Source organism: Phyllostomus hastatus, unplaced genomic scaffold, assembly GCF_019186645.2.
Source record: "Phyllostomus hastatus isolate PE091 unplaced genomic scaffold, TTU_PhHast_1.1 phas_scaffold_28, whole genome shotgun sequence".
Taxonomy (NCBI): Eukaryota; Metazoa; Chordata; class Mammalia; order Chiroptera; family Phyllostomidae; genus Phyllostomus; species Phyllostomus hastatus.
The window spans coordinates 12,017,671-12,044,111 of NW_025334022.1; the positions used below are offsets into that span (position 1 = coordinate 12,017,671).

Here is a 26,441-nt window from a genome sequence, read left to right on the forward strand (position 1 = left end):
ATCTTTTTAAAAATTTTAATCATTGTTCAAATACAATTTGCGCCTTTTTACTCCCAATCCAGTCCCCCCTCCCACCCTCCCCACTTCCCTCCCATTACCACCCTCCCCTTAGTTTATGACCATGTGTCCTTTAAGTTTGCTCCTGTGAACCCTTCCCACTGTCCCCTTAAATTCCCTCTACTCTCTTCTGTGGGCACTGTCAGCCTGGCCTCTATTTCAGTGTCTTTGGTTATATTTTGCTTGTTTCTTTCTTTTGTTGATTAAGTTCCTGTTAAAGGTGAGATCATGTGGTATTTGTCTTTCACTGCCTGGCTTGTTTCACTAAGCATAATGTTTTCCAGCTCCATCCACACTGTTGCAAAGGGTAGGAGCTCCTTCTTTCTTTCTGCTGCATAGAATTCCATTGTGTAAATGTACCATAGTTTTTGATCCATTCATTTACTGATGGGCACCTTGGTTGCTTCCAGCATCTAGCTATTGTAAATTGTGCTGCTATGAACATTGGGATGCATAGGTTCTTTTGAATTGGTGTTTTAGTATTCTTAGGATAGAGTCCCAGCAGTGTAATTGCTGGGTCAAAAGACAGATCCATTTTTAGTTTTCTGAGGAAGTTCCATACTGCTTTCCATAGTGGTTGTACCAGTCTGCAGTCCCACCAGGAGTGCACTAGGGTCCCCTTTTCTCCACAACCTCTCCAACACTTTTTGTTTGTTGCTTTGTTTATGATGGCCATTCTGTCTGGTGTGAAGTGGTATCTCATTGTGTTTTTAATTTGCATCTCTCTGATAGCTAGCGATATTGAACATCGTTTCATGTGTCTTTGGATTTTCTATATGTCCTCCTTGGAGAAGTGTCTGTTCAAGTCCTTTGCCCACTTTTTAACTGGATTCCTTGTCTTCTTAGAGTGCAGTCTTGTAAGTTCTTTATATATTTTGTATATTAAACCCTTGTCTGAGGTATCATTGGGAAATATGTTTTCCCATACTGTTGGTTTTCTTTTAATTTTAATACTGTTTTCTTTACCTGTGCAGAAGCTTTTAATTTTGATGAGGTCCCATTTGTTTATTCTTTCCTTTATGTCCCTTGCTCTAGGGGACAAGTCAGTAAAAAAATTTCTTCGTGAAATATCTGAGATTTTCCTACCTACGTTCTCCTCTAGGACTTTAATGGTGTCACGTTTTATATTTAAGTCTTTTGTCCACCTTGAATTTATTTTTGTATAAGGTGTAAGTTGGTGCTCTAATTTCATTTTTTTGCACATAGCAGTCCAGATCTCCCAACACCATTTGTTGAAGAGGCTATTTTTACTCCATTTTATGTTGCTGCCTCCTTTGTCAAATATTAATTGACCATAAAGACTTGGGCTTATTTCTGGGCTCTCTGTTCTGTTCCATTGGTCTATGTGCCTGCTTTTATGCCAGTACCAGGCTGTTTTGATTACAGTGGACTTGTAGTATATTTTAGTGTCAGGTATTGTGATCCCTCCTACTTTACTCTTCTTTATCAAAATTGCAGCAGCTATTTGGGGTCATTGATAATTCCATATAAATTTTTGAAGTGTTTGTTCTATGTCTGTGAAATATGCCATTGGTACTTTAATAGTAATTGCATTGAATGTGTAAATTGCTTTGGGTAGTATGAACATTTTGATGATATCAATTCTTCCAATCCATGAACATGGTATATGTTTCCATTTGTTTGTGTCTTCCTTGATTTCTTTCTTCCATGTTGTTTAGTTTTCTGAATACAGGTCTTTTACCTCTTTGGTTAGGTTTATTCCTAGGTATTTTATTTTTCTTTCTGCTATTTCAAATGGGATTTTTTTCTTGATTTCTGCTTCTGCTGTTTCATTGTTGGTATACAAAAATGCCTTTGATTTCTGGATATTGACTTTGTATCCCACTGTTTTGCCAAATTCATTTATTAGGTCAAGCAGTTTTTTGGTAGAGTCTATAGGATTTTCTATGTATACTATCGTGTCATCTGCAAACAGTGACAGTTTTGTTTCCTCCCTTCTGAATTGGATGCCTTTTATTTCTTTTTCTTGTCTGACTGCTGTGGCTAAAACTTCCAGTACTACACTGAATCCAAGTGGTGAAACTGGACAGCCTTGTCTTCTTCCTGATCTTAGTGGAGAAGATTTTAATTTTTGCCCATTGAGTATGATGTTGGCTGTAGGTCTCTCATATATGGCCTTTATTATGTTGAGGAATGCTCCCCCTATTCCCACTTTGCCGAGTGTTTTTATGGTGAATGGGTGCTGTACCTTATCCAATGCTTTTTCTGCATCTATTGATATGATCATGTGGTTTTTGTCTTTCTTTTGTTTATGTGATGTATTACATTTACTGACTTGCTAATATTGAACCATCCTTGCATCCCTGGAATGAATCCCACTTGGTCATGGTGCATGATCTTTTTAATGCATTGTTGGATGCGGTTTACCAGTAGTTTGTTGAGGATTTTAGCGTCAAAGTTCATCAGTGATATTGGACTGAAGTTTTCTTTCTTTGTTGTGTCTTTATTTGGTTTTGGAATTAGCATAATGTTGGCCTCATAAAAAGAGTTTGGGAGACTCCCATCTTTTTGGATTTTTTGGAATATCTGTGAAGTATAAGGTGAGTTCTTCCTTAAATGCTTTGTATAATTCTCCTGTGAAACCATCTGGTCCCAGGCTTTTGTGTGTTGGGAGTTTTTTGATTACTGCTTCAATTTCTTTTGTTGTTATTGGTCTGTTCAGGCTTTCTGCTTCTTTTTCATTAGTTTTGGAAGATTATATTTTTCTAGAAAGTTGTCCATTTCACCTAGGTTTTCAAATTTATTGGCATACAGCTCTTTATAGTAATTTCTTACAATCCCTTGTATTTCTGTGATATCTGTTGTAATCTCTCCTCTTTCATTTCTGATTGTGTTTATTTGGGTCTTCTCTCTTTTTATCTTGATGAGTCTGCCTAAAGGCTTATCGATTTTGTTTATCTTTTCAAAGAACCAGCTCTTGGATTCATTGATCCTTAGAATTCTGCTTTTAGTCTCTATGTCATTTAATTCTGCTCTGATCTTGGTTATCTCCTCCCTTCTACTTGCTCTGGGCTGTCTTTGTTGTTGTTCCTCGAGTTCTTGTAGACATAGGGTTAGGTTGTTTGTTTGGAATGTTTCTAACCTTTTTAGGTCGGCCTGTACCGGTATGAACTTCCCTCTCAGGACTGCCTTGGCTGTGTCCGATAAGTTTTGGGTTGTTGTGAGTTCGTTTTCATTTGTTTCCAGAAACCTTTTGATTTCTTCCCTAATATCATTCTTTACCCATTCATTGTTTAATAGCATGCTATTTAATCTCCATGATTTTGAGTGTTTTTGTTTTTTTTCCTTGGGGTTGGTTTCTAGCTTCAGTCCCTTGTGGTCCGAGAAAATGCTTGGTATGATTTCAAATTTTTTGAAATTGTTGAGGCTTGCTTTGTGTCCTATCATGTGGTCTATCTTTGAGAATGTTCCGTGTATATTTGAAAAGAGTGTATATTTAGCTTCTTTTGGATGGAGGGCTTTGTGTATATCAGTAAAGTCCATTTCATCAAGGGTATTGTTCAATGCCACAATATCTTTGTTGATATTTTGTTTGGAAGATCTGTCCATTTTTGATAGTGGGGTGTTAAAATCTCCCACTGTAGTTTTTTTTGGTGTCCATATCTTTCTTGAAACCCTCTAAGATTTTCTTTATGTATTTCGGTGCTCCTATGTTGGGTGCATATATATTTACAATATTTATGTCTTCTTGATGGATTTTTCCCTTGAGTATTATGAAGTGACCTTCTGGGTCTCTTTTCATGGACCTTTTTTTGGAAGTCTATTTTGTCTGATATGAGTATTGCTACCCCGGCCATTTTTTCCTGTCCGTTTGCTTGGAAAATTTGTTTCCAGCCCTTCACTTTCAGCCTGTGTAGGTCTTTTATCCTGAGGTGGGTCTCTTCTAGACAGCAGATATGTGGTTCATTTTTTCTTATCCAATCAGCTATTCTATGTCTTTTGATTGGAGCATTTAATTTATTTATGTATACGGTTATTATTGATAGGTACTTATTCATTGCCATTTATGTACGTCTCTCTCTCTCTCTCTCTCTCTCTCTCTCTCTCTCTCTCTCTCTCTCTCGCTCTCTCTGTCTCTCTTTTCCTTCCTTTTCTTAAAGCTGTCCCTTTAGCATCTCTTGGAGAGCTGGTTTGGGGTAGGTGTATTCTTTTAGACTTCTTTTGTCTGGGAAGCTCCTTATTTGACCTTCTATCTTGATTGAGAGCCTTGCTGTGTAAAGTAGCCTTGGTTGCAGTCCTCTGGTTCTCATTACTTGGAATATTTCTTGCCATTCTCTTCTGGCTTGGAGTGTTTCCATTGAGAAGTCAGCTGTTAGCCTTATTGGGGCTCCCTTGTATGTTACTTCCTGTTTTTCCCTTGCTGCCTTTAAGATTCTGTCTTTGTCTTGAAATTTTGCCATTTTAATTATGTTGTGTCTTGAGGTGGGCCTCTTTGGGTTCCTCTCGATTGGGACTCTGTGTTTCTTGGATTTGTGTTAGTTTTTCTCTCATCAAATTAGGGAAGTTTTCCATTTTTACTTTTTCAAATAGTTTTTCTATCCCTTGTTCTTCTTCTTCTCCTTCTGGTATCCCTATTATTTCGATAGTATTGCGTTTCATATTGTCTTGCATTTCTCTTAATCCCTCTTCATTCTTTCTGAGCCTCTTTTCCTTTTCTTGCTCTTTCTGGGTGTTCTTTTCTAGTTTGTCCTCCAACTCGCTGATCTGATCTTCTGAAAAATATGGAACGCTTCCCGAATTTGCATGTCATCTTTGCATAGGGGCCATGCTAATCTTCTGTGTATCATTCCAATTTTAGTATATGTGCTGCTGAAGTGAGCACTTAAGAATATTCTTTAACACTTTTTTTTAAAATACTGGTTTTGGTAATAATGAACTTCTTTGGTTTTTCTTGTCTGGGAAGCTTTTTATCTCTTCTTTGATTCTTAATTATAGCATTGCTGTGTAGAGTAATTTTGGTTGTACGTCCTTGCTTTCATCGCTTTGAAAATTTCACGCCACTCCCTTCTGTCCTGAAATATTTCTGTTGAGAAATCAGCCAAGAGTCTTATAAGTGCTCTCTTGTAGGTAACTAACTGCCTTTCTCTTGTGGCTTTTAAGATTCTCTCTTTGATTTTAATCTTTACCAGTATAATTATGATATGTCTTTGTGTGCGCCTCTTTGGGTTCATCTAGTTTCGGCCTCTCTGTGCTTCATGAACTTGTGTATCTATTTTCTTCACCAGGTTAGGGAAGTTTTCATCATTATTTCTTTAAATAGGTTCTGAATCCCTTGTTGTCTTTCATCTCTTTCTGGTACCTCTAAGATGGGGATGTTGTTTTGCCTCATGTTGTTCCCTCAGTCTCTGAAAAAAATCATTATTTTTTTTAAAATTTGGGGTTTTGCTGCTCTGATTTTTTGGTTTTGGTTACCTTGTCTTCCAGATCACTGAATTGATTTTCTCCATCATCCAACCTACTGTTTATGCCTTCTAATGTATTCTTCATTTCAGATATTGTATCCTTCATTTCTGACTGCTTCTTTTTTATGACTTCTCTGTTTTTTATGGTTGCTATCTTTCTCTTGAAGTTCTCAGTAAGTTCCTTGATCATTCTTATAACTATTGTTTTGAACTCTGTGTCTGATAGGTTGCTTGCCTCTGCTATTTTTAGCTATTTTTCTGGGGAGTTCTCCCTTTCTGTCATTTGGGGCATGTTTCTTTGTCTCCCCATTTGGGCTGTCTCTCTATATTTGTTTCTGTGTATTAGATAGATCTTCTATGTCTCCCATTCTTGGCATTCTGGCCTTATGTGGTAAGTGTCTTATGGTGGACTCTTTCTGATCACCTGAGCTAGGTGCTCCAGAAATCTTCCTTGTTTGTGTTATACAGCCCTCTTATTGTAGTTAAGTCTTGATTGCTGTTGGCCCATCTGTGGGTGGGGTTGCTTCTTTGGCTAGCTATGAGGTTTGACCCTGACTGTAATGTGTAAGCTCCTGTGCAGGAGCTGACTCCACAAATATAAATTCACTTTAGCAGGCTCTGATGACTGATAAGATCTCCTTTTTGTGTACCATTTATGGAGTTAATTTCATCATGCTTTGATTTGTTATGAACCACTGGATGTGTTGGTTCTGGGGCCACTTGGAAGGAACTACAGTGCCATCAATGTCAGGCCTTACTTGTAACTGGCCCTGGGTTACCTATTTGGAGCTACAAAGTGATCATCTACAGTATATGGCTGCCTCTGTTGGGTCTGGGTGTGCATAGGAGCATCCAAGCTGTATATCAAGGCTGGTTTCCACCAGCACTGAGCCCAGGGGCAGTTCAGCCACAGGCCCAAGCCTCCCTGAGATCCGCTTCTACCTTGAGCTGCCTGTTAGACTCAGCCACTGAAAGAGCCTCTGGCTATAGTGAGTTACTTGAAGGAGTCTGTCAGTTTGTCACCAAGTAGGGGAAAGTGGTGTTAACCAGATTGGTACAGATTTAGTCATGACCTCAGTGCTGGCTTTGAGGCCGCTCAGCAAGAGTCTCAGGGTGCACAAAGGTTACCTGCCAACAGCCGGGTGCCCACAGACCTTAGTGGGGAGTCAGCATTTTAGGTATTCATCAGGGTGAAGCCAGCAATGTTTCTCAGTCCCGAACAGACCAAGATTTGCACATGTGAAGGAAGGGCTCTGCACAGGATTAGTGGCTCTGGTCTAGTGTTCAAGGGAAAATGGCCCCCAACCAAGAGCCACACAACTAAGTTTTTCCCAGAGTGTGCCCAGACCTCCTAAAAAGTCTTCTGCACCAGAAACAGCATGCTGACAATATTACAGATTGTAAGTTCAGCAAGGCAGGGCCTCAGGGAGTCAGGAGAGGGGAGCTAGTGGTTCTTTCCTGATGTGTCTAGTGGATCTTTCATGAGGGGATGCATAGCTATTACTCTGGCCTGTGGGGGTCAGTGTTTTGCTTCTCTAGTGCAAGGCACAACTTCTTTGGGTAGTGGGGATTTGGGTGCCACTTCTCTGGCACCCACTGCATGTGGTAGTTTCTGTGGTAACCTGAAGGAGACAGGAGAAATGGCCTCTGCCCCATTGCCACACACCATTGCCTCTGTTATTTCAGTGTTTCCCCTCAAGGTCCCCTCAAGAAAGTCTATACCACAGGGTCAGGCAACAGACTCCTCTGCAGGGTGGGAGCTCAACAAGGCCATGTGACAGAGAGTAGTGAAGGTGGGTCTTGTGCAGGCCCCCTGGGACTAGTGCATTTTGGGAGGGACTGCTTGACCCAGGAAAGATGGCATCTGTGTGTGGTAATGGGAGAAGGACTCAGCACAGGGAACCTGCTGGCTGTCCCTTCAGCTCTCTCTGCAGAACCGTACAACCTAATCTGTCTTTATATGACTCCAGTCTGCTCCAATCCTCCCTTCCTCTGCCAAAGCCAAGGGTGAGTGTCTGAAAACGAGATTTTATGTGTTGCCTTTTAAGAGATCATTTGGGTTTCTAGCAGACTTCCATCTCTCCTTAGCATACAAAATCCTTGCTATTTTTCACAGCCAGATGTTATGTGGGTGCCTCTTCCTGGGTCTGTTTTGCCAGGTTGTGGAGTCCAGTGTGAGGCTGAGATTCCATGTTCCTAAGGGATAATCATTGCAGCTGAGATATCTTTCTGGATACTCAGCTGCCACACGTGGGTGTGGAGTCAGCCCTTTGTGCACCTTTGTCCTCCCTACAGTCTTGATGGGCTTCTGTAAATCCTTAGTTATAAGCCTTCTGTTCAGCTTGTATTCAGTTGGTTATTCAGGCTAATTGTTCTTTAATTTAGTTGTAATTCCAGTTCTGGTGTGGGAAGAGGTGAACATAACTTCCATATATTCTGCTACCATCTTCTCAGCATGATTGATTTTTGAATATTCCTTTCACCCAAAAAGAAACTTGTATCCATTACAGTCACTCTCCATCTCCTCTCCTAACCTCTAGTCAGCCATTAATCTGCTTTTACCCTCTATGGGTTTGCCTATTGTGGACATTTCACAAGAATGGAATAACACAATTGTAGTCCTCAGTAGCTGGATTGTTTCACATAGCGTTGTGTTTTCAAGGTTCATCTTTGTACTAGCATGTGTCAGTACTTCATTTTGTTCTCATTGTTGAATAACTTTTATTGTATGGAAATACCACATTTTTGTTTCCAACATCAACTGATGAACATTGTGGTTGTTCTACTTTTGGGCTCTTACGAATAATACTGCTATGCTTTGTGTACAAGTTTCTGTGTGTGTATGTATGTGTGTACGTATGCTTTTATTTCTCCTGATATGGTAAGTCTGTTTAACATTTTTGAGAACCTGCAAAACTCTTTTTCAAAGTTGGTGCACCATTTTACAATTGCAAAAGCAATGTATAAAGGTTCCAGTTTCTCTGCATCCTCACCAATATTTGTGTTGTTCACCTTTGTGATTATAGTGTATTTAAAATGGTATCCTGTGCGGCTTTATATGCATTTCCTTAATGTCTAATGATGTTGAACATAGTTTTGTGTACTTGATGGCTATTTGTATATCTTCTTTGGAGGATTTGTATTTGAATTCCTTGTTATTGATTGATTGATTGATTGATTGATTGATTTTTTTACATTCTAAGTATTTCCATTTCTCCTCTGTTCCTAGCACCTAATAGGACTGCATTTCTTGACCCCCTTGGTTTGGAAAGTTTGAAGGGACGAGTTCAATACCTTCTATTAGTTGTCTCTCTTATTTTATACTTCCCCAATGCCTTACCACTGCTCCCTGGGATCACTTCTCAGATAAACTACTTGCACTCAAGTCTTCATTTCAAGATCTGCCTTTGGGGTACCCAAGCTAAGATGTCTTGTAAATATAAACCATAATAATAATAATCACAACTATAGTTAACCTTTTCATGAGACCCTGCCATCCACTGGTTATGTTGTGTTTAGAAGATAAACAACACCCCTAATATATACAAACTGGGAGAGGTTATATGTAAGGAGTGCTGGAGGGTAACATTTAAATCTAGAACTGTTGGAGCTCTTACTGACTCTCAATGTTACAGGGTGCAGCCAAGAGGGGGGACCCCAAATGGGCATTTAAAATGGTGTCCAGAACTCAAGGTGTCCAGAAGATTTTAAGATGTCCTCACCCCCACCCCCCAAGTGTGGGTTGGGAGAAGGGACACATGGAGCAGGACCTTTGAGAGCCGTTTCGCATAGCAACAGCCTTGCAGCTAACCTCTGGCGTGGTCATTTAACATATCTATAGCCTTTGGCTGGCCTCTTAGATATGCTAAAAAGCTGTGGCCATGCTCTTGTTATAGGGTGCAGCCAAGAGGGGGCCCCCAAATGGGAATTTGAAATGGGGTCCAGAACTTAAGGTGTCCAGGAGATTTTAAGATGTCTCCATCCCCCAACCCAGGGTGTGGGTTGGGGGAAGGGACAAATGGAGCAGGGTCATTGAGAGCTGTTTTGCATAGCAACAGCCTTGCAGCTACCCTCTGGTGTGGTCATTTAACATATCTATAGCCTTTGGCTGGTTGTATGGATATGTTAAATAGCTGTGATCATCTCTGAGCCAGGGGAATGGAAGTAACTTCCCCAACCAAGACGTGACTGGGGGGCAGATCCCCCAAGTTACAGCGCCTGCGTGGGAGCTCAGAGAAGATTGGCTCCAGGACATGGGGCCACACCTGCCCAGACTCAAGATGGCAGCCCAGTAAAGCTGGAAGGATATGAATTCTGGCAAGTGAAGCCAAGTGTGGGAGGAGCCGGAAATGAGGCTGCAGAGGAAGATTGGCCGCGGGGATTTAAAACCCAGACTTGGCGGCCATTAGGGGAGAGAACCACGCGGCTTTGACGGAGTGGAGACTCCTGTATCCCAGAGAGAACCGTGCTGCTTTAGGAAGGAGAGCCATGCGCAGCCCTGAGAAGGAGAAAGCCATGCGGCTTTAGCAGAATGGGGAGGACCTCGGCCATTGAGAGGAGGAGAACCATGCTGCTTTAGGAAGGAGAGCCATGCGCAGCCCTGAGAAGGAGAGCCATGCACAGCTTTAGAAGGGGGAACCACCACCTGGTTTTAGCAGAGATCCCGGTGACTCAGAAGAGGGTGCCGGGAACCCAGGGAGGTCTCCCAGTCGAGATGTAGGACTGAGAACCAGAGGACTGTCTGAGCCATGGAGTTCGTTTTCCTTTCCTGAGATATGGTACTCTGGAATGGGCAAAGGGGGAAGGAAGGAAGGACTGTGTCTGTTTGTGGGTGTTTTAAGGGACTTTAGGATTTTTGATGAAGACATTAGGTCACTACTTGAAGTCTGTATAGCATTAAATAAACATTTCCTTTCCTTTTCACGAATCTCTGGCATTGAGAGACGTCTTTCCTAGGGTGGTGGACATAACGGACCCGGGGCCTTCTTTCAATAATAGTATATTGTCCCAGGCCCCCCTTGTTGTGTTCTGTAACACTCTGAGCTATGGGAATGGAAGTAACTTCCCCACCAAGACTTAACTGGGGGGCAGGTCCCCCAAGTTACAGCGCCCGCATGGGAGCTTGGAGATGATTGGCTCCAGGACTTGGGGCCACACTTATCCTAGACTCATGATGGCAGTCCAGTAAAGCTGGAAGGGTATGAGTTCTGGCATGTGAAGCTGAGTGTGGGAGGAGTCGGAAATGGGGCTGCAGAGGAAGATTGGCCCGGGGATTTAAACCCAGACACTGCAGCCATTGGAGAGAGAACCACACAGCTTTAACAGAGTGAAGACTCCCGTGGCCCTGAGGGAGAGAACCACTTGGCCTTGACAGAGTGGAGACTCCCACAGCCCTTAGAGGGAGAACCACGCGGCTCTGGCCGAATGGGGACTCCATGGCCTTGGGAGAGAGGACCACGTGCCTTTGCCAGATTGGGGACCCCCGCAGCTTTAGAAGGAGGAACCACCACCTAGTTTTAGCAGAGATCCCGGCGACTCAGCTGAGGGTGCTGGGAACCCAGGGAGGTCTCCCAGTCAAGATGGAGTACTAACGGAATAACCAGAGGACTGCCTGAGTCATGGAATTCTATTTCCTTTCCTGAGATACGGTAGTCTGGACTGGGCAAAGGGGGAAGGAAGGAAGGACTGTGTCTGTTTGTGGGTGTTTTAAGGGACTTTGGGATTTTGGTGAAGCCATTAGGTCACTACTTTAAGTTTGTATAGCATTAAATAAACATTTCCTTTCCTTTTCACAAATCTCTGGCATTGAGAGACGTCTTTCCTCTGGCAGGGGACATAACAGACCTGGTGGCCTTTTTTTCAATAATAGTATATCGTCCCAGCCCCCCCCCCTTTTTTGTTCTGTAACACAATGCCTGCTAAATAAAAAGATGCTACATGTTAAATTGAATTGAAGTATATTTTGGAGATCACAGATCTATTTTCCCACTGTAGAAAAATAGACTAATAATTCTCCTGAGAAAATTCAAAGAGATTAAAATCATGAAAATACAGAGTTATTTCTAAAATATTTTAGCTCCTGGAACACAGTAACTCTCAATGGTAATGGTTCTCTCTCAATTCCTGGTAAACTCAAGAATGATCATTCTGACCCACTGGATCCTTCAGTCCCTTGAATATAACATTGTCTTTGACCCCACCTCAGTTACTCACTGGCATGGCCATATTCTAAGCCTTGTCATTGCAATTATAGCAAACCATACATAATCTCAATTTCAAACACATCTCTCTATGACCATCACCTCCTCTCTTTTCAGCTCACTCATTTTCATACCAAAATCCCACCTTCTTTCAACCTCACCAGAATCGACAATCCATCAATCTTACCATATTTCATTATCTCTCACTCTCTCTCTTCCTTCTTACAGGGGGCTCTGCCTGCAGGCCCCCCATCCCTTCCCCAGCCACCACTTATGAGAATAAGTCTACCAAGGCATAGTCTGCTTGGGGAGAAAGGCAGCTGATCTCTCAAAGGAGAAGGGCCAGGAACCTGTTCCTCAATGGGCTTCTATTGGGTTTAATTTGCATAGGAATACAGGGCGTATATGTAAAGCTCATCAATCATTGTCAGGCAGTAATGATCAAACAATAGATAACATTCAAAGAACTCTGAAGGCTTATTTTGAGTCAGGGTCAGATGCTAGCTAAAGGGCCATAAAACTGGGGAACAAACTCTTTTCATGCCTGGACTCTCATCATTTAAATTGAGGCTATTACCAAAGTAGGTTTCATAAGACTTTGTGCATTCTTTCTTAGGCCTTATCACCCCCGGGAACCTGACCTTTCAAGCATAGGGCCATACCCACCTCCTACCTCCGGCATTGTTTCAGGCTTAAGCCATTGTTTCATGCTTAAATCAGGCAGGGGAAGTAAGGCAGCCAAGAGATTAGGAGACTTCTTGCAGACAGAATGAGGACTCCAGCTATGTCAAAGCCGAGGGGTGAGGGTCTATCACCCCATTTTTCTATAGCCCCCCATGTCCTTCCCTGAGGTCCCCTTCATGACCATGTCTATCTTAGGTCGTCCCTCCCTTGAGGAATCTTACCTGTCATTGGCTAACTAGTCATCCATCTGGGGCCAAGCAGGGTGAAATAAAGGAGGCAGAGGCTGTGCCCCTACAAGGAAGATAAGCTTTGTCTCCTTAATGGCTTATGGTCCCAAGGTCTTTTTACTCAGCCTTAGCCACAGGGGATTACAGCTTCTAAAACCAGGCAGGGTGGTTCCCAACACCTTCCCTAGCTCAAATTCCATGCTCAACCTTTATAATCACTCCTTTACATATGCCCCCCACTCTCCTGCCCCTCTCTTACTTCGTATTGCTTCCCTGACAAAATCATACCTCAAGGTAAATCCAAATACACCTGAAGGAGCCTGAACCACACAGCTCAACTTGACTAGAGGAAAATACACAACCACATGACTAATACCAGTTTATTTTTAAAAGATTTTTATTTATTTATTTTTAGAGAGAAGGGAAGGGAGGGAGAAAGAGAGGGAGAGAAACATCAATGTGTGGTTGCCTCTCATGTGTGCCCCACTGGGGACCCAGCCTACAACCCAGGCATGTGCCCTAACTAGTAATCATACCAGTGACCTTTTGCTTTGCACGCCCACGCTCAATTCACTGAGCTACACCAGCCAAGGCAATTAATATCAGTATAAATTCATGACCATAAATCTCAATTAGGCCCTTAATTCTGCAAGTCAATTGCTCTATAGGTCTCCTGTCCTTTAACTTTCTGACTTTTATAAGTTACTATTTCTTATCTTCTCTCTATCCTAACTGCCAACACCACCTCCCTACCCCAAATTTTCTCTTGCTTCCTATTTTAGTAGAAAATTGTAGCCACCAAAAGAGAACTTCCACATAGTCCTACCACCTAATGAGGTGCCCACATTTGCATCTGTAAACATAGTCTTCTTGTTGATAACTGTAATCAGAGTTCACTAGTAAAACAGAACCTATAAGATGATAGATGATACATACATAGATAGATAGATGATAGATAGAGAAAGAGAATTATTTATGAGGCATTGGCTCACATGATTATGGAGGCTGAGAAGTCCCCCAATCTTTCTATATGCAAGCTGGAAGCCCAGGAAAGCCAGTGGTGTAATTCTAGGTCAACCTTGAAAGCCTGAGAACCAGGGTGCTAATGGTGTATGTCCCAGTCTGAATCCAAGGGCCTGAGATCCAAGTGTACTGACACTGAGGGCAGGAAGAGAAAAATGTCTCAGCTTAAGCAGAGTGAAATTGACCTTTGTATATCTTTTTTTTTCTATGTGATCCTTCAACAGATTGTATGATGTTCACTCACATTGGTGAAAGTGATCTTCTTCACTCAGTCTACTGATTTAAGCTCTAAACTCTCTGGAAACACCTTCACAGACACAACAAAAACGGGCATCTCTTTGCCCAGTCAAGTTGGCACATAAAATTAACCATAACAGAAATTATCTTATGTAAATTTTCCAAAACAATCTTGAATATGAGTAAAATAAGAAAGGATACTTTGAGAGGATGTTGAAAATGTCAAGGAAGTTTAAAATATGCTAGCATAGTATAGAGAATGCTGTTAATTTTTAAGTGTTCTTTAAGACTAAGAATATGAAATGGTTGTAGCCTCAAAATGACTAAAGACATTTGGGGAATATTTAGATTATGAAAATATAAAAAGAAAACTAAAGGGACAAAAAAAGTTTTCAGGAGGAGTTAAACTAACCAAGCATAAATAAAATAAATTTTGATGAAATGGATTTTAGAAAACTGTGTCATTAAATAAACTAGTAAAGAAATAAGTCAATATCATCCCATATATGGCAAGAAGTAAATCAAATATTTATAATAAAAGGTTGGAGCTCTGGAAATTCAAAGATAGTTTCAGAGTAGCTGGAAGCTCAGTCCACTTGCTCCAAGCCCCAGGCTGGACTTGCAGCTAAACTTCAGAGCAATCAACTTGAAAAAGGAGTTGAAGTGTAGCTGATCTGAAATTTTATAAACAGGAGCATGGGGTAGGGCATTGGGGGTGGGGTGGGCATACAGGAGGAGACAAGGAGAGGGTGAGCTCCCTCATGCAGGTGCAGAAACTGGGAAGCCAGAGAGATATTGCTGCAGTGGAGCTCCCTCTTCCTTGGAGCATGGGGTCTCAGCCCCATGCAGGGATCACCAGTCCAGACAAGAGAGATGGGAGGGGGAACTCATAACATCAGGCAGTGGGAATCAGTAGGGATTCCATCAGAGTGCACCATCACAGGGAAGGAGTGACCCTATTGTTACAACACCAGCTTAGGAAGTTTGCTCTGATCTATGACTGCTGAAGGGGCCACACAGCAGTTCAGAGCTGGAGAAAGGTCTGCTCAGTACACCAAGCAGAGACTTTGAGGGGCTCTCTATTGGGCAGAAAGCTGGTCAAAGTCTATGTGTGTGGCTTGAGGAAAAGGACTGGTCTTTCCCACCTGGGCAGCACCCCTCCCCACACCAGCTGAATTGCTCAGTCTTCCTTATCCTGCTGTCTTCTAAGGCAAAGGGGTACCACTCCTGGCTGGAAATTTGGCACTGCTCTCCTTGGTTAGACAGTGTGGGAGAATGGGACATTTGGCTCATTCTGAACCCAGACAGAGCTGGGAGTTTGGGCCCCTCCCTGCTGTCACTGGCCTCGCACCAAGAGGTTGAAGTGTTAAACTGGCCTGATTTTTTTGATCCCCTTCTGCTCAGTTAGGTGTCGCAGAAGTGCCAGCCTGCCACCAGAGGTGGGTTTTGCGACTGTGTCTCCCAGGAAGGCTTCTGGCCAGGAGTCAGATGGGCATGTGCTAGACCCTATGGCTGCATTACAGGGAACCAAATCCAAGCACCCCAGCAAATTAAGCCCATACAATGACTGGAATAAGAGAAAGTGCCTGCTCCACCCTCCTACAGGGTGTGAGCACCACCCTCAAGACTGTTTGACTCACCCCTGCCAGGTAACCAATAACCTAGCTGAACGCAGGTCAGTTGGGGAAGGGAGAGCAGCTCGGAGGGAAGACAAAGAGTGAGACTCAAGGCCGATCCAATCTGTGGGCTGTGGAGACCTCACCCACCAGTCTACTAGTAGCTCCTCTCTGATGAGCTTCAACTACCTGGGAACCAGTCCTCTTAAATTTACTTAAAGCCTATGTGGAGGTGGCTTGATTGGAAACAATTTATTAGGTGTTAGGTTGGTAGCAAACCTAGGGGGCAGTGAGAACAGGAAGTAAAGTATCCTCTGGCTGCTGGAACTCTCCTCTCTATGCCCTTGGGGAAGGGACTTCCTGCAAGGACTCCATCTTACTTGTGTGGACTTCATTAAAGTTTAGTACTCTAGGCATGCCACAACTCCCCAGCTCCAGACTCCACAGATTCTCCTCACAAATACCCAGTGAAGACATTGGTGACAGATCACTGCCTTCAGGCCACACTACAGGTGAATTAGCCAGCATGAGGCCTTCACCTCAGATTCTCACTGGGCTGGAGTGGTTCTGGGTCTTCTCCCCATCCCAACCCATGGGACACCCAGCCAAGCCCCCTTTAGACAGGGAAGGGTTGGCAAGGGACTAGACTGACTATTTTCTCCTTTTTTGAGGAAATAGGCAGAGTGGTCCTTGACACACCATTCTGATTTCACATAGAAAAACCTCTCATCTTGTGGCTATGGTCATGACAGAGCTGAGATGTCCCCCTTGACTGAGGGGAAAGGTCTGAGTCACTTATTCTTTTCTGATCCTGGATTTGGTGAGTGGGGTGGGTCACTTGGGGGAGGGAGTATTGAAAATTATGACTCTTTGGATGCATACTAGAGGCAGGGGAGGGGCAGGGAACGCAGCATTATTTTTTATTTTTTATACTAACCATTCAACATATATTGAATTATCCCCATAGAAGTTTCTCTAGGCTTGCTTTATAGCCCAGCATATGATCTATTCTGGAATGTTACATGGGTTGTCCTATGCAGTGTTCTATGTTAATTAAGTAAATTTTGTTACTCAGGTTATTCAAATCTTCATCTAACTCATTTTTTTGTTTGATTGTTTTATCTGTCACTCAGTGAGTTGTATTAAAATTTCCTGCTGGGACTGTGGGTTTGTTCATTTCTTTTACTTCACTCATTTTTTGCTGTGTATATTTTGGCTCTATATTAAAAGATACATACAAATTTAATATTATTTTACTGATACTTTCATGTTGAACTGATCTTTTACTCATAATGAAATCTCCCTTTCTCTCTAGTAATATGTTTTATTAAGGTATGTATATATATTTTTTTCCTTTGAATGGTTAGTTACTCAGTGTTTAAAAGGTATAGCTTTTACTATCTTTTTTTTTTAAATTTTCAAATTTTCTATATCCTTATATTTTACAGATCTCTCCCTAAGGAACATTTGATTGAGTAAATATTTTTATATGGACTTAATGATCTCTGCTTTTTCATTTGAAATCTTCAGTCCATTCGCATGTAATATAATTCCACATATAATTCGGTTTAAATTACTCTGTGTGCCTTACATTTATCTTACTGTTCTAATTTTCTTTTCCTCTCTTTTGTAATGCTTAATATCATTGTTTTTAAAATTATTTTTTTTGCTTCATTTGGCTTGGTAGGTAAACATTTTGTTGTTGTTTTTGTCATGTTCACCCTTCAGATTATAACATATATTTTTGCCTTATCACAGTTTAATGTTAATTAGTTCTTTTACATCTCCTTTGTTAATACAAGTACCTTCCAACAGTTAACTCCATTAATGCACTACATGATTTACTGTCATGAATTTTAATTATATATACATTTTCTTCAAAGAAAGTATTACTATATTCATATTACAGAGTAAATAATTAAATTTTCCTCCATTTTTTTCAATGTCATTATTCTTCATTCTTCTTGTTTCTCTATGTCTGCATCTCAGATCATATTTTGGCCTGAGGATAAATCTTTAGTTTGAGTTAGATGGTGACAAATTTGCCTGGCTTTTGTTTGTATTAATATGTTTATTTAACTTTCATTTTCAAAATATGTCTTTTAATAATTATTATTTCTATTTTAAATATATATTTTTAATTTTTCAACCCTGGTTGCTGTGGCTCAGTAGACTGAGTGCCCACTTTCAAACCAAAGAATCACCTGTCAGGGCACAAGCCTGGGTTGACAGCCAGGTTCCCAGTATGGGCAGGCAAGAAGCAACCACGCATTGGTGTTTGTCTCCCTCTCTTTCTCCCTACCTTCCTCTCTCTAAAAATTAAGTAAATTATTTTTTAAAGATTTTTTTATTTTTCAATTAGAGTTGACATACAATATTATATTAGTTTCAGATATACAGCCCAGTTATTAGGCAAATTTGTGTGGACACAGACTTCTGAGTATGCAGCTATTTTACTTTAGCACTATTGTTACAGGGTGTAGCCAAGAGGGGGACCCCAAATGGGCATTTAAAATGGGTTCCAGAACTCAAGGTGTCTAGGAGATTTTAGGATGTCTTCACCCCCCCACCCAGGGTGTGGGTTGGGAGAAGGGACAAATGGAGCAGGGCCTTTGAGAGCTGTTTCGCACAGCAGCAGCCTTGTAGCTAACCTCTGGCGTGGTCATTTAATGTATCTATAGCCTTTGGCTGGTTGCTTAGATATGTTAAATAGCTGTGGCCATGCTCTGAGCCAGGGGAATGGAAGTAACTACCCCACGAAGGCGTAACTGGGGGGCAGGTCCCCCGAGTTACAGCGCCTGTGTGGGAGCTCGGAGAAGATTCGCTCCATGACATGGGGTCACACCTGCCCAGACCCATGATGGCGACCAGAAAAGCTGGAGAAGACAGCAGATTGAGGGCAAGTGTGCCTGAGTGTAGGAGGAGTTGGAAATGGGGCTGCAGAGGAAGATTGGCGCGGGAATTTAAACTCAGACACGGCAGCCATTGAGGGAGAACCACGTGGCCTTGACAAAGTGGAGACTCCCGCAGCCCTGAGAGAGGAGAACCACGCGGCCTTGCCAGAGTGGGGACCCCCACAGCTTTAGAAGGGGGAACCACCACCTGGTTTTAGCAGAGATCCCAGCGACTCAGCTGAGGGTGCTGGGAACCCAGGGAGGTCTCCTAGTCGAGATGGAGTACTAACTGGGAATAACCAGAGGACTGCCTGAGCCATGGACTTCTATTTCCTTTCCTGAGATACGTAGTTTGGACTGGGCAAAGGGGGAAGGAAGGAAGGACTGTGTCTGTTTGTGGGTGTTTTAAGGGACTTTAGGGTTTTTTGATAAAGATGTTAGGTCACTACTTTAAGTTTGTATAGCATTAAATAAACATTTCCTTTCCTTTTCACAAATCTCTGGCATTGAGAGACGTCTTTCCTCTGGCGGTGGGCATAACGGACCGGGGCTTCTTTTAATAATAGTATATCGTCCCAGGCCCTCACCTTGTTTGTTCTGTAACAATGTCTTTTGATACTTTTCAAAACTTCCAAAACATTACATCTTGAAATACTATTTCTATACTATTCCCTTGCTTCCTTATAGGACTCCTATTAAACATGTATTTGATTTTATTTACTGTACCCCCTTTAACTTTGCCCTCTTTCTGTATCATTCATTAACTTGTCTCTTCATACTTAATTCTGGATATTTCCTTCAGTTACTTCATTCATTTTTCTAATTCTCCCTTCAATGTGTCTAATATGCCCTTAGTCTCATAATTGTTCTTAATTCCAAGAATTGCATTTTTGAGTTCTAGAAGTTTTGTTCATTTTTAGATTTTTTATATTCTTGGGTGAAATTTTCAATCCTTTATTTTCTTGACAATTATAAACATGGTTATTTTAAAGGTTATATCTAATAATCCCATTACCTTGATATCATGTGAATAGTTTTAATTAACTTTTTCTTTGATTTCTTGGTTTTGAACCATGTTGTCTTATTTCCTTTTCACCTAGTTATTTTTTTAATTTCAAAGAACTTTATACAATAAATTGTAGATTTATTTACTTCAGCCCTAAGATGAAGTTATCTCTTTCTAAGGTCGTGTTTATTTCCTGTGTGTGTGTGTGTGTGTGTGTGTGTGTGTGTGTGTGTGTCTAATAACCTTCCTGATGGTAACAAATAATCCCAAATCGCTTTAATCCCATTGGTGATTGAAATGATAACTCTGGACTTCAGTGCTTTACAGGGCTGGTCTATTTTTTTTTTAGTTTTTTAAAATTATATTTTACTGATTATGCTATTGTAGTTCTCCTGATTTTGCTTCCCTCCACACAGCGTCCTCCACTCCCTCAGGCAATCCTTCCACCATTGTTCATATCCGTGGCTCATAAGTGTAAGTTCTTTGACTACTCCATTTCCTATACTATACTTTACATCACTACTGGTATTATGTAACTACCTATTTCTACGTCTTAATCCCCTCACCTCTTCACCCATTCCCCTACATTCCCCTCCCATCTGGCAACCATCAAAACACTCTCTGTGTCTGTGATTCTGTCTCTGTTCTTCTTTTCTATTTGTTTAGTTTTTTATATTCAATTGTTGATAGATATGTATTCTTGCCATTTTACAGTTGGGCTGGTCTATTTTTAATTTACCTTTATTTGCTTTACATAGCTCTCCTCCCTGGCAAGTCCAACTTCGGCTTTTATGCACTTAGCCCCATGACTCTGTAGAAAATTTTGCACAAATTTGAAGCATTTAAGTATCATGCATTCCTCCTTAGGGATCATCAACTGCAGCTATTTTTTAAAAAGCAGCCTGAAATATTGGAATTCCCTTCTGGATTTCCTTTTTTCCCCTGATCTTTGCTCCATAATATCTTCTGGCATTGATAGCTCCTTGATGCCCTTAAATGATTTTTATTTTATCTTATTTTGTTGTTGCTGTTCAATTAGAGTTGTCCCCATTTTCCCCCCATTACTCTCCTCTGTCCCACCCACCACCAAACTTCCACATTCAGTCTTCCCCACCCTCTGCTGTCTTTGTCCACAGGTCTTTTATACAAGTACCTTGACTTGACCCTTCACCTTCATTCCCCCATTATACCCTTCCCCCTTCCCTTCTGGTCACTGTCAGTTTATTCTTTATTTCCATGTCTCTAGTGTAATTTTGCTTGCTTGTTTTGATGATTGCGTTCCACTTATAGGTGAGATCACATTGTACTTGTCTTTTGCTGTGTTGCTTATTTCATTTAGCATAATGCTTTCCAGATCCATGCATGCTGTTTCAAAAGGTAAGGAGCTCCTTCTTTCATTCTGCTGCATAGTATTCCATTGTGTAAGTGTACCATAGTTTTTTGATCCATTCATTTACTGATGGGCACTTGGGTTGCTTCCAGCACTTGGATATTGTAAAAAAAATGCTATGAACATAAAGGTGCATAGGTTCTTTTGAAGTGGTGTTTGATGATTCTTAGGGTGTAATCCCAGTAGTGGAATTCTCAGGTCAAAAGGCAGATCGATTTTGAGTTTCCTGAGGAAATTCCAGAGTGTTTTCCACAGGGGCTGCACCAGTCTGCAATCCCACCAACAGTGCACTAGGGTTCCCTTTTCTCCACAACCTTGCCGATATTTGTTCTTTGTTCATTTGTTTATGATGGCCATTCTGACTGCTGTGAAGTGGTACCTCACTGTGGTTTTAATTTACATCTCTCTGATAGCTAGTGATACTGAACTTCCTTTCATATGTCTCTGGGATCTGTATGTCCTCCTTGAAGAAGTGTCTGTTCAAGTCTTTAGTCCATTTTTTAATAGGGTCGTTTGTCTTCCTGGAGTGGAGTCATTTGAGTTCATTATATATTTTGGAGATCAAACCCTTGTCCAAGGTATCACTGACAAATATATTTTCCCATATGCTTTGTTCCCTTTTCATTTTGTTGATGTTTTCATTAGCCATCGAGAACTTTTTTATTTTGATGAGATCCCATTTGTTTTTTCTTTCTTTTATGTACATTGCTCTAGGAGACATATTGGTGAAAATATTGCTGTGTGGAATATCTGAGTTTTTGCTGCCTATGCTCTCCTCTAGGACTTTTATGGTATTGCAACATATACATAAGTCTTTTATCCACCTTGATTTTATTTTCGTGTATGGTGTAAGTTGGTGATAGAGTTTCATGTTTTTGCATGTAGCTGTCCAGATCTCCTAACACCATTTCTTGAAGAGGCTATTTTTACTCCATTTTATGCTTCTTCTCCCTTTGTCAAATATTAATTGACAATAGAGACTTGGGTTTATTTCTGGGCTCTCTGTTCTGTTCCGTTGGTCTATGTGTGTGTTCTTATGCCGCTACCAGACTCTTTTGATATTGTGGCCTTGTAATATAATTTGATATCAGGTATTGTGATGCTTCCAACTTTGTTCTTTCTCAAAATTACTGCAACTGTTCCAGGTCACTTATGGTCCATATAAATGTTTGATATGTTTGTTCTTTATCTGTGAAATATGTCATTATGAGGTATTTTAATAGTTATTGCATTGAATCTATAATTGTTTTGGGTGGTATGGACATTTTGATTATGTTAATTCTTCCAATCCATGAACAAGGTATATGCTTCCATTTATTTGTGTCTTCCTTAATTTCTTTTCTCAGTGTTGTGTAGTTTCATGAGTACAGGTTTTTTATTTCCTTGGTTAAGTTTATTCCTAGATACTTTGTTTTTCTTGTTGCTATATCAAATGGGATTTTTTCCTGATTTCTTCTTCTGATATTTCATTGTTTGTGTACAAAAATGCCTTTGATTTCAGAATATTGACTTTGTACCCTGCTGTTTTGCCAGATTTACTTACTAGGTTGAGTAGTTTTTGGGTGGAGTCTATAGGGTTCTGTGTGTATGCTATCATGTCATCTGTAAACAGAGATAGTTTTACTTCCTCTTTTCCAATTTGGATGCCTTTTATTTCTTTTTCTTGTGTGATTGCTGTGGTTAGGACTTCCACTACTATGCTGAACAGTAGTGAAAGCGGGCATCCTTATATTGTTCCTGAATTCAATGGAAAAGCTTTTAGTTTTAACCCAATGAGTACGATGTTAGCTGTAGGTTTTTCATCTATGGCCTTTATTATACTGAGGTATGCTCCTTCCCACTTTGATGAGTGTTTTTATCATAAATGGGTGCCATACTTTATCAAATGCTTTTTCTGCATCTATGGACATGACGATGTGATTTCTATCTTTGCTTTTGTTTGTGTGATATATTACATTTATTGATTTGTGAATATTGCACCATCCTTGCACCCCTGGAATGAATCCCACTTGATCATGGTTTAGGATCTTTTTAATGTATTGCTGGATGTGGTTTGCCAATATTTTGTTGAGGATTTTATCATCTACATTCTTCAGTGATATTGGCCTATAGTTTTCTTTCTTTGTTGTGTCTTTATCTGCCTTTGAGATTAGGATGATGATGCTGGCCTCATAAAAAGAATTTGGAAGACATCTCTCTTCTTGTATCCTTTTTGGAATAGTCTGTGAAGGATAAGAGTTAGCTCTTCTCTAAATGTTTTGTAAACTCTACCATGAAACTGTCCGGTCCAGGGCTTTTTGTGCCAGGAGTTTTTTTTTTTATTACTGCTTCAATTTCTCCAGCTGTTATCTTTCTGTTCAGGCTGTCTGCTTTTTCTTCATTCAGTTATGGAAGATTATATTTTTCTAGATTTGTCCATTTCATCCATGTTTTCTCATTTCTTGGCACATAGTTGTTTGTAGTAATTCCTTACAATCCTTTGTGTCCGTGTGTTATCAGTTGTAATCTCCCCTTTTTCATTGCAGATTTTATTTATTTGGTTCCTCTCTCTGTTTCTCTTGATGAGTCTGCTGAAAGTCTTGTCAATTTTGTTTATCTTTTCAAAGAACCAGCTCTTGTTTTTATTGATCCTTTGAATTGTTTCTTTAGTCTCTATGTCATTTAATTCTGCTCTGATCTTAGTTAGTTCCTTCCTTCTACTCACTCTGGGCTCTATTTGTTGTTTATCCTCAAGTTCTTTTAGACATAGGGTTACATTGTTTATTTGAAATGTTTTGTTTTGTTTTTGTATGATTGTATTGGTATTAATTATCCCTGTTAGGACTGCCTTCAGTGTGTCCCATAAGTTTTGGACTGTCTTGTGTTCATTTTCATTTCTTTCCAGAAACGGTTTGATTTTCTTCCTTGATCTCCTTCTTAATGTATTCATTGTTTGATAGCATGCTCTTCTATCTCAAATAATTTGAGTGTTTTTGAGTTTCTTCCTTGAGGTTTGTTTCTACTTTCAGGCCCTTGTGTTCCAAGAAAATCCTTGATGTGATTTCAATTTTCTTGAATTTGTTGAGGCTTGTTTTCGGTCCTATCATGTGGTCTGTCTTTAGAAATGTTCCATGTGCATTTGAAAAGAATGTGCATTTTGTTTCCTTGGGATGAAACCCCATTTCATCCAGGGCATTGTTCAGTCCCACAATATCCTTATTGATATTTTGTTTGGGAGATCTATGCATTTTTGACAGTGGGGTGTTAAAATCTCTTACTACAAATATGTTGCTGTCTATACCTTTCTTGAAGTCCTCCAATATTTTTCTTAAATATTTGGGTGCTCTTATTTTGGGTGCATATATGTTTATGACAGTCATGTTTTCTTGAAAAATTATTCCCTTGAGTATTATGAAGTGTCCTTCTGTGTCTCTTTATTATGGCCTTTGTTTTGAAGTCTATTTTGTCTGATATATGTATTGCTGCCCTACCTTTTTTTTTTCCTCCCCATTTGCTTGGAATGTTTTTTTAGAATCCTTTACTTTCAGTCTGGGTAGGTCTTTTTCTCTGAGATGTGTCTCTTGTAAATAGCATATGTGTGGGTCATGTTTCCTGTTTCTTTTTTAAAAGATTTTATTTAGTAGTGAAGGAGAGGGAAGATGGCAGCAAGGTAAGAGGGAGTGGATTCCACTTCCTCCTACACACGGGAGAAAAACCTAGCCAATGTACAGAGGAACAGAGCAAACAGCCAACAATACCCCAGCATATATGAAGATAGTAGACCAACAATTATAGCGGACATTGGAAAACCAACGTCAGTATGGACAATGCTCCAGGACAACAAGGTCCCTGGGACGTTCACAGCTGCAACCCCAGGCCCAGCACCCACTGGGTCTGCCACAGGGTTCTTTGAAGAGAGCCAGGTCAATGGCTTCCTCCCCTGCCAAACAAGGTTTGAGTAGCACCAAGAGAGACCTGGTTGTTTGAAGTTGCAGAGAGTGGAATAAGGATGAAGTGGCAAACACACAGGGACTGTGAGCACCCAAAGAGACTGTGGACACTGGCTGGGGAGAGTTGAGAGTTGGGTTGTGAGGAGAACTGACTTGAATAGCCCAGGGTCTAGTTGGAGAGGTGGCCCATGTGGGAAGATTGGGCAGGGTAGGAGACCAGGCCTCTGTACAGAGTGGCAGGCTTGAGTAGGAGGAATTTCTCAAAAAGAAAAAGTGAAAAAAGAGACACTCTTTGGGGAATTCTCCTGCAGCAGCTGCTCTGTCCTCCCCCCCCCCACCCCACAGTGGGACAACACACACGAGGTGGCACAGAAGGCCCTGCGCACCCCCATAGCCCTGGGAAGAGTGTGTGCCCAAACCTGAGGGACTGGAGGCAGCCTGTCAGAGTGCGAGTGCCCACAACCCAGGGAGAGTGCACTCTGAGGAAGGCCTGGATCCCACACCCAAAGCCTCCAGAAGAGGCACCCGGCTAGCCCAGGGAAGAGTGTGCACCCCAGGCCAACTGATTGTGGATCAGCAAGGGAAAAAAGTGAAACCAATCTCCCGTCAACCTGCTGCAGCCAGCAAGACCAGCAAAACCGGTTTCGCCAGTTTGAAACCAGCAAGAGGTTTTTTTTTAAAAGTAATTCTTTATTTATTTTTTATTTTTTTATTTTAACTGTGTCTTCCTCTCTTTCCTTCTTGTTTTATTCCTTCTTCCTTTCTTTCCAATTTTATCTCTTCATCCTTCCTTCTTCTTTTCTTTTTTAAATTCCCACAAGTGAGAAAAAAAAGTTGGAACTGTGAAAAGACCAGAGTTGGACCCAAAGAGGGGTCATTCCAACACCTGAGACTGAGACAAACTTCACATTGTCATTACACAGAACTTGCAAGTTATTGCATATTTGTATTATTATTTTTTATTATTCTTACATCTTTTATTTTATTAGTATTTTTGTATTCCTCTTCCTTCTGTATAGTCTTCTTTGCTTGGCTGTTTATATTGTACCATTTGACAAGTTTCCCCTGTTTACTCTTTCATAGTGTATTGCTAATTTACTGTCCTTCGTTTCACTTGTGTTCCACTAGCACACTACTTAAGATCCTAGACTTCCTATTCTTGTTATCCAAATCACATAGATTCTGTCATATGACTGTTGCTCCACTATTATTGTAAATAATGTCTGTTCCATACAATTGTAAATATGACACAACACCCCTCCCAGATCTTAGCCCACTTCACGGTTTCCTGAAATCTATTACTGTAGTGGTTAGCTCTATTCTCTCACACAATACATCTATTTACTATCCTTTACTCTCACTTTACCTCAGAATCTGACCTCCCACAATCTCACTGCTTTCTAGATCCAACTCACAATCCTTCCTTCCCCAACAAGAGTCTTATCTTCTTTCCATCCTCTCTAAAAAGTGGCTAGTTGGGTGGAATATGAAAGTTAGCACTATATATAGCCAAAGAATCTCCTATCTCTTCTCTACTGGCTCCTACTGTAAATATCATAGAATACACTCTTGCTGTCTTAAATAATTTTGCCTTCCCCCTCCAAATGATCACAAAAAAGAGTAGGTGGAAGCTGTGAACATCATGATACCTGCTGGAAGAGGAAACCCACCAACAAGGAACCACCAACAGATAACAAAAGATGAAGGTGAAAGAGGGAGTAGAAGCCACACTGACCTCAATCCAGGACCTATCTG

General features: G+C 40.9%; 1 non-coding gene across 1 annotated transcript; it reads right to left on the bottom strand.

Moving 5' to 3' along the window:
* Positions 1 to 4,793: 4,793 nt before the first annotated feature.
* Positions 4,794 to 4,900, bottom strand: LOC123805255. The gene has a single exon (XR_006783285.1). It is a non-coding gene; the product is annotated as a U6 spliceosomal RNA (small nuclear RNA).
* Between the last annotated feature and the right edge of the window lie 21,541 nt (positions 4,901 to 26,441).